Source organism: Panulirus ornatus, chromosome 19, assembly GCF_036320965.1.
Source record: "Panulirus ornatus isolate Po-2019 chromosome 19, ASM3632096v1, whole genome shotgun sequence".
NCBI classification, from domain to species: Eukaryota; Metazoa; Arthropoda; class Malacostraca; order Decapoda; family Palinuridae; genus Panulirus; species Panulirus ornatus.
In genome coordinates this window covers 3,443,489-3,453,406 of record NC_092242.1, presented here as the reverse complement: position 1 = coordinate 3,453,406, position 9,918 = coordinate 3,443,489, and positions in this window count along the sequence as shown.

The following is a 9,918-nucleotide window of genomic DNA, read 5'->3' as shown; positions in this document are numbered from 1 at the left end:
AAAATATTAAAGAAAGACTAGATGATAATAAGACAGAAGGCATTAGGAGAGATGTATCGTGGTAATACTTGTTTGGTAATATGTTAAGCTTGATGAAAGTGGCTGATTTCTGGAGGCATTAGAAGGGGTTGTGAGAGGTAAAAATCCCTATTGTATTTACAATTGTGATGGAGCCTTTTAATTGTAATATAGCCTGTTTTTATGTCTAGGAGTGAAACATGATACAGTGACATGAGTAATAGGATGACAGCTATGGAGATGGATGATCTAAGATGATCTCTGTGTTGTTTGTTGAGTTGTCCTATCAGCATGTGAGATTTGTGTTTACTATGTTTATTACATTTAAATCAACTCATACTATGTAGGGTTTTAGCTAATATTAGACATAGGTGAATAAACTGTCTGTGATATTATGAATAAAATTTGACAAAATTTGATAAGGCAAAGTATTTGTAGTAATTGACTCAAAAGACACCCATTATAGTAGTACAGTGTTTCAAACGATATTTACTTTAGGATTGGTTTGCAGGAGAGGAGGGTATCTTTACATGGATGATGATTTATTGCGATGATAGTAATGCCTGATATGGTACTCATATCGGGGATGATGCCACTGCCATAAACCCATTCACTGTCTTGATGAAAGCTGCATTCCCAGTCTAGAGTTAAGCTATTTTTTTTCAGTTCTTTTTGGTGCATTACATGCAACAACTAGAGACTGTGCCATGACCGTTCCATACAGAGATCAAGAAGAATGTCGACAGACTTTTTCACTGTCTGACTGGCTTTATTTGCCAATTCCGCCTAGATCATAATAAACAGGCCTGGCTGTCTGTGCCTGCTTGCTTGCTTGCTTCGACTGAAGCAGAGGCGTGTGTTAGCTGGGATAGCAAAAAAATCTAACAATTACATGCGCCTATATGTGGGAATCTTTCGGGTTTTGCATTATACAGTGCGAAAGAATGTGGCCTATTTTGTCTGTTTTCCTGGTGCTGCCTTGCTGGCACAGGGAGTGGCGATGCTGTTTCCTGAGGGGTGAGATGGCGTATATGCACATGGGTATATATGTATATGGCTGTGTATGTGTATGTAATGTATGTATATGTGTATATGATATGTATATGTATGTATATGTACATGTATGAGTGTGTATGTATGTACGTATGTTTCCTGTGGGGCGGGATAGCACCACATAATGGATGAAAGCAAGCAAATATGAATATGTACATGTATATGTCTGTGTATGTGTATGTGTTGATATGTATATAATGTGCGTGAATGGGCATTTATGTATATTTTACTTATTTTATTTTGCTTTGTTGCTGTTTTCCGCGTTAGCGAAGTAGGGCAAGGAAACAGACGAAAGAATGGCCCAACCCACCCACATACACATGTATATACATACACGTCCACACATGCAAATATACATACCTATACATCTCAACGTATACATATATATACCCACACAGACATATACACATATACACATGTACATAATTATTACTGTCTACCTTTATTCATTCCCATCGCCACCCCACCACACATGAAATAACAACCCCCTCCCCCCTCATGTGTGTGAGGTAGCGCTAGGAAATGACAACAAAGGCCACATTCGTTCACACTCATTCTCTAGCTGTCATGTATAATGCACTGAAACCACAGCTCCCTTTCCACATCCAGGCCCCACAGAACTTCCCATGGCTTACCCCAGACGCTTCACAGGCCCTGGTTCAATCCATTGACAGCACGTTGACCCCGGTATACCACATCGTTCCAATTCACTCTATTCCTTGCATGCCTTTCACCCTCCTGCATGTTCAGGCCCCAATCACTCAAAATCTTTTTCACTCCATCCTTCCACCTCCAATTTGGTCTCCCACTTCTCCTCGTTCCCTCCACCTCTGACACATATATCCTCTTCATCTGTTTCCTGGTGCTACCTCGCTAATGTGGGAATGGCGATCAGGTGTGAAAAATATATGTATATTGTAAATATGAGTGCAGTGAATAAAATTATCTAACAGAAAATCTATATGTTTTAAATGAATAAAAGTGAAGTAGAGGCAGAGCTATGTGTCATGCATGACCCACATAATGGTAGTGTGACATGCCATACATCAGCATCCTAACACCCTTACATCTTTGGTAGAGCTAAAAGTTTTTGTTAATGATCAGTCTATGACACTGTTTTTGGGCTTATACTTTTTTGTATGTATTTGTTCATAAATGATTACTTTATAATATTTTATACACCAGAAGCTGGTGACTGAGTTTGGTAAAGGGTGTGAAAGAAGAAACTTAAGAGTAAATGTGAATAAGAGCAAGGTTATTAGGTACAGTAGGGTTGAGGGTCAAGTCAATTGGGAGGTAAGTTTGAATGGAGAAAAACTGGAGGAAGTAAAGTGTTTTAGATATCTGGGAGTGGATTTGGCAGCGGATGGAACCATGGAAGCGGAAGTGAATCATAGGGTGGGGGAGGGGGCGAAAATCCTGGGAGCCTTGAAGAATGTGTGGAAGTCGAGAACATTATCTCCGAAAGCAAAAATGGGTATGTTTGAAGGAATAGTGGTTCCAACAATGTTGTATGGTTGCAAGGCATGGGCTATGGATAGAGTAGTGCGCAGGAGGGTGGATGTGCTGGAAATGAGATGTTTGAGGACAATATGTGGTGTGAGGTGGTTTGATCGAGTAAGTAATGTAAGGGTAAGAGAGATGTGTGGAAATAAGAAGAGCGTGGTTGAGAGAGCAGAAGAGGGTGTTTTGAAATGGTTTGGGCACATGGAGAAAATGAGTGAGGAAAGGTTGACCAAGAGGATATATGTGTCGGAGGTGAAGGGAACAAGGAGAAGTGAGAGACCAAATTAGAGATGGAAAGATGGAGTGAAAAAGATCTTGAGTGATCGGGGCCTGGATCGATGTAGTATACCGGGGTCGACGTGCTGTAAATGGATTGAATCAGGGCATGTGAAGCGTCTGGGGTAAACCATGGAAAGTCTGTGGGGCCTGGATGTGGAAAGGGAGCTGGTTTTTCGGGCATTATTGCATGACGGCTAGAGGCTGAGTGTGAACGAATGGGGCCTTTGTTGTCTTTTCCTAGCGCTACCTCGCACACATGAGGGGGGAGGGGGATGTTATTCCATGTGTGACGAGGTGGCGATGGGAATGAATAAGGGCAGACAGTGTGAATTGTGTGCATGTGTATATATGTATATGTCTATGTGTGTATATATATGTGTACATTGAGATGTATGGGTATGTATATTTGCGTGTGTGGACATGTATGTATATACATGTGTATGGGGGTGGGTTGGGCCATTTTCTTTCGTCTGTTTCCTTACGCTACCTCGCAAATGCGGGAGACAGCGACAAAGCAAAATAAAAAAAAAAATAAAATAATTTTATACAGCAAATAGTAAATATTACAGCATCTTTAATAATGCAAAGTGAGTTTGTCAGGATGCCTGATGTTTCAAGTGCGTAAATGTAAGCAGTAGTCATTAATATATAATGGTGCGTTCTAGTTTTTTTGCATACATTTGTTTGTAAGTTATTGCTCTTTAACATTGTGTACACTCATAACTACAGTAACACCCTTATCATTACAAAGTAATTTTCTTGAGAAGCATGCTACTGCTATTACATAATTGTGTACGATAGTTATCAGTTTGCAGTTTGCGACACTACTTTGATCTTAAACTTTTTTGCACGCAATTTTTTTTTCTTCAAATGATTGCTCTGCAATTGTATTTACACTAGTAAAGTTAATAACATTTGTATCACTTTGAAGTAATTTTGTTAAGATGTGTAAGACAACTAGTGCATAAATGTTTATGATATTTATCGATCTGTATCACTGTTTTTGGTCTTGCACTGTGTTCGCATATTTGCATTTGTTCATAAATGATTGCTCTATCATCCTGCATACAACAAATAATGAATCTAAAACCAACAGTGCCACTATGAAGCATATAATTTATGCAATAGATAGTTTAGTATATGATGCATGTAAATAAAGTTGCAACAGGGGGTACTTGTGCCTTAGCTTCTCAGTCAGATGCCATTGTGGGTTAGCTGCAGCTCATGAGAGATTCCCTAAACGTGTCAGCATATTTGTTGTTTTACACAGTCACTTCTGTTTTCTTATTCTTATTTTCTGCCATATGTTTACATGTTGTTTATACCCTAAAACTGGTTTCTGGACGTTGAGAGTTCAGAGTAATAAAGTCACCACCAGTAGAGAAACCAAAACACTTTTTCATTATCACTTACTAAAATCATCACTTTGCTTGATGAATAGTGTTGGCAGGCATCTAAATCATCATCTTTACTTATGTATTTGGTGTCAAAGGTGTTTTTATCATACTGTTGCCATATCCTCTCAACATTTCCTGTAATTTCTTCAGGCCTCACTTTTCCACAATATGTTGTGATAAACTTAGGCTTCAATGACATACCTTACCTGGATGTTGTGTAAATTATCACCAAATGATTGCAGTACCTCCTTTAGGACAACGAGTAGATCCTGAAGCACAAAATTTACCAAAACGAAATTCAGGGATGTAATACTGCATAGAGCAGATGCTACCATGGAGGATCAAAAAGTCACTCTTTCATAAAGCAGATGTTAATGGTGAATGGGTTAATGGCATTTGCAGATAAATGATACCTTCATGCAGTATACTTTCCATACTTTGCTGATACCTCATCTGTTGCTTTTCAGAAAAAAATAAACTGTAGGGTTTTGAATATGAATAAATTGTGAAATCATGAAAATGCATTATTATCCTGTAAACATGGAAGCATTAATGATTTGTTGTGTGTTTATCTATTTATCTACAAATCATCTTTGCTCCATTCCCTATTTCATGTGGTGGGTTAGGTATGTACATCCTCCAAAAATCCCTCACACATCCCCAACCTACTCCCAGTGTGTTCTAGTGAATCGTAGAGTTCCATACATATGTACATTTTCACTCTGCACATTAGTTTGATCTCTCAAGTGAGTCCAACATCTCCATTCACACCATCTTCATATGCACAAACTGTTTCCATTGCACCTGATCCCTAATTATTCCTTTAACATTTTCATCTGAAATATCTAGCTCTAATCAGTTCTCTCTGCATCCATCCATCTCTTTTAAAGTCAATCCCTCCTTGTACATTTTACTGTTCTATTATATTAGTCCTTTTAACCAACATATTTGCATATGTCCTACATGACCATACCATTCCAAATGACTTTCATTCATGGACTATGATTAAAGGTAGTGCAAAATTTCTTGTACAGTAATGACCATACTGTTGAAATATTTCATTTCCAAAATACAGCATAAATTATGGAAGTGGATTAAAGTGAGAATTTTACTAGCATAAGTTGTCATGTTAGCATGAAGACCCCAACATTTTTTTCATCTAACCGAAGATCACCTACATCAGACTTTTCTTACTTTTACTTTTCCTGTAACACTTTGAAAGTGAAGTTGTCACTCTAGCATGGTCAAATTTATTTCTTTGTTTTCTTGCATCTCCTGCTACCATTCATTCTTTAGGAAAGATCAGACTTAAGTCCATATCTTTGGTTAATATTTCAGGAACACATGATAAAACCTGGCTTGTTTTCCCCTGTGAAGTTTCTAAACTCCAGTTCATAGTCTAAACTCATTAGGTCATCTGGATTTGTGTACATTTCATCTCTAATCTCCTGTTGTGTGTGTGTGAAAGATTCCCTGTCAAAGAGTGTTTTTAAGTTTTATTCTCTGCATTAGTCTGCATTCATGGAGAATGGAAAATGAAACACTGACAACTTCTATAAAGACATTATTCAGACCCTTGTAAGACATCTGTACAACAAGGGCTATATAAAAAAAAATCAAAATTTTCTCTTAGGTTATCTGTCTAATAATCTTTATCTCTGATGCCTGTTCCCTCATGGAACGCCCATCAAGGGGATGGCCACTGCAAACAAGTCTCCACTTATCCCTGTCCTTACATACCTCCCTTGCATACACTATTCCATGCACTCTTGCCCCACTTTATTTCCCCATGTCACAGGTGGTCTTCCTCTCACACTGACCTCTTTAATTGTACTAACATACATTCTCCTTGTAAATTTCCCTATCTTGCATTCTTATCGTATGCATTCTACTTAACAAAAATACATGCACACACATATTAACAGGTATGTGAATGCAAGCTAATATTACTGGAGAGGATGGAGGGTGATTAGGAGATACAGTAATTAAGAAGAGCGACAAGAACATTGACTGGAAGATATTGGTTATTTTGAAAGTCATGGGGAAAGCCACAAGAATTGGCCTCAAAACTGTGTTGTTCTTGGTTTATGAAAATGATAAATCAGAGAGAATAAGATAATACAAGCCTCTGTAGAGCAGCTGTTAACACTGTGACCCACTGATTTAACAGTTCTGGGTTTTAGTCCTGGACAGCGTAGTCAGCTTACAGGCAACCCAGATCTTCATCCTTCCCTCTGGTGTTGGTCAAATGAATGGGTACCTGGTGTGAGCTTGGGTGTGTGTGTACATGTGCTTATGAAGGAGGCTAAGGCACAATACAAATATAGTGTTAACCATTAAACAGCAGCCATCATCTAAATGACCTTCACCCAATGCGCAAGAAAAAAAAATCTGTGCAGAATATCTATTGTATACGATTGAAGAAAATTCCAAAAAAAAAGTAGTATGTCCTCCCCTATATTGGTGTCGCAGGGAGTTAAGATGGTGTACTGTAGTCAGTTGATGAAACAGACCTTCTTAGTTTGAGAGTCCATCATCATCAACTACACAGTATAGTGCAACCTTAGGCTGCTGGAGTCTCTGGTTAAAAGGATCTTGAGGTTACACCAGGATCCTTTCCAGGAAGAGGTCCTTGGAAAATGTATAACTTTTTTATTCTTCATATATCGCATTTCCCACATTAGCTAGGTAGCGCTCAAGAACAGACGATCGATCCTTAATGGGGAAACTCTTCACTTGGTCTCCTCTGTAACTTCTTTTGGAAAAGTAAAGCTTTAGGGACGGATTTCCAGGCCCTGGTTCCTACCATTTTTAGTCGCTTTCTACAACAGGGCTTCTTTAGCCACAGAGCTGCACTGCACTGTGCTACAATCAGTAACTGGGAAATGATGGATTCCTTGGTGAGTTCTTCGCCGATATTGTGTTTTATTATCCAGAGACGAAATTAAAACTGAGGAAAGTGAGCCTTGCAGCTTAAGTAGATGCAGGCGGTGGTTGGTAACATGTTAATGGGATAGAACGAATTCGAACGATGCTGTTTACAGGGGCCAACGTTCTGTCAATGGAGTAAACTGGGACATGTGAAACGGGGAAAATCATAGAAAGGTCAGTGGGGCTTGGTTGTGGACAGAGAATGGTTGTGGGTGGATGCGGCCTTTATTTCTTTGTTCCTGGTGCTACCCAACAAGGTGGGAAATGGTAATCACACACACACATTTATATATATATATATATATATATATATATATATATATATATATATATATATACATAATGTGTGTGTGTCCGCGAGTCTTCAGTTATCTATATTCACAGATGCCCCCCTCCCTCACACACACACACACACACACAACCTACCCAACCCAGTATTGACCTCCATGTCACCAGACACACATCCGTCTGAAACTGCAAACACTCGACTTTCCTCAGGACACCACACATCTCAACAACGTCGAGTCAACTCACCATAAGACCCCTCAAACCCAAGATGCAGCTTACTCTCTGAAGCCATTGAAACTGTCCTGCACTTCCCCTTATATAACAAGCACATAACCAAACTTGACCCATTGTCCCGGTTGGCGAACACAGCACAACAGCCTCAAAAAGGGGATCATACTTAGGCTGAGGCGAAACGATTTTTTTTCCTGTTGGGTTAGAGGGGTGACAGGTATCAGCGTCCTACAAATATGTGTAGTTTTTCACTGCCTGAAGATTATATAGTTGTCACCTTTTTAGACAATTAACAATAACTAGAGTCCAGTACTCAGGAAATAGCCCATTATCGTACCAAATTGTCCGACGCTAGCTTATATTCTTATAACTAAATAAAAATGCCCAACAGAATCCTATTTTTGATTTAAGAGGGGTACGCATGACCCACCCCCTTCCCCACCCTAGTATTTTCTCCTCTGATCCTAGGTCAGGATTTTTGCATATTCAGCTTAATAAATTTACGATACATAACCTAAGAAATTTAACAATGTAACGAGGAGTTAGTGGGTGTAGTTTGATGGGCGCCCGCTAGATGGGAGGGTGGAAGACGAAGACTCAACAAGGTAGGTTATTGGGTAACCTGGTTTCTTATTTTTTGTATATCTACTCCTCTCGATCAGTCTTTACCATTTACAGACATTTTGGGGTATTACACCACCCACATTTATCGTTTGTATCCCCAAAAGCTCCTTATTGCAATCACAGTCTGTCATTAAAGAGTTTAATTGACATCCACTATGGCCCAGTGATGCGTACATAGAAGTGTCATTACATTAAATGCAGTTTTTGCGTTGGCGGAAGTCGGAAATTAAAAATATGTAAACACACGTATTAACGATATATAGGTATTCATTTGCAAAGATATGCTGCATAATTTCCACGTTAGCTGCAACATTTTATCAATCAGCCACCCATCACTACGTTGGGTCTCACCATTACTTTCAACCTCCCGAACTCATTATTTCTTTTTATCCTACTTACCATCATCACGTGGATTTTAAACATATTGCATGACAAAACATTTACGAATGAGCATATTGCTTTCATAGTAAAACTCCTTAGACGAATTTTTCTTAACCTATGTTTGTACATGAATATGGGTTAGTAAGTGTCTGGAATTTAAAGTATTGACGTATACCGACATGCTGTGTAGCTGCTCTTAAATCTTTTGTCATATTAAATAGTTAATGACCCATTGCGGACAATCGTGCGCGACTGTGGCAAAAATACTAAACCTCCCAGAGCAAGACAAAAGGTACTTTAAACCTCAGCTGCTAATGACTCCATTAAGTGACAAATGGTCCTTGCTGGTTGTTGTCCTTGATGGAGGATACAGGGGTGAGCTCCACACTTAACGCCGAGAAAAATTCACACAAAAGTGAAATGATTATTTCTTGAGCTACGGTGGGGATCCGACTTCGTTTGTTTACATCGTGTAGTCTCTCTCTCTCTCTCTCTCTCTCTCTCTCTCTCTCTCTCTCTCTCTCTCTCTCATTGAAGCTGTTTATGGCCCACAGAACTCCATTGTTTTGCCTTGACTCGTTAATTCTTCTCAAATATGATGGATTCCGTCGGGTATTTATGTTTTAATAATGACTACATGAAGCTAAACAGCACACCTTTTTGATTTTTTTTATAGTGTGAAAAATTACAGATTATTTTGGATTTAAGCTGTAGATTGCCGAGTAGCATTAATCACTTTCCTGGCAGTAGATCCTCATTAGTGGTTGTGTCTAGGGAAAGGAGAGATATGGTGGACGCAGAATAAGTTAGGGAGTTGTGGTATTAGAGGGTAAGGCTAGTGGTGAGTGAAGATGTGTTTCGGAAAGATTGGAAAGTAATGGTGTTGGAAGTTGTGGATGGGTTTGGAGAAGAGGTTATGGGAAAGGTGGGTTGTTAGGTTATTGGAGGGCAAAGGTGGTAGGATATAGGCGATGGTGTGATCGAGAAGGATGATGGTTGGGCAAGAAAGGCGAGGTTGTGGTGTGACAGGAAAATTGTGGTTAGGAAGGAGTAGTGAGGTTGTACAGTAATAGAATACAATGGAGGAGCTTGAGATGAGGAAGAATGGACGAGGCTGCCTACAGACCGCTCAAGGCCTGGTCCGCCATCCCTCTCCACCAACTCCACCATTTTTCTCGAACATTTATCTTCCCTCATTTTTCTATCCATG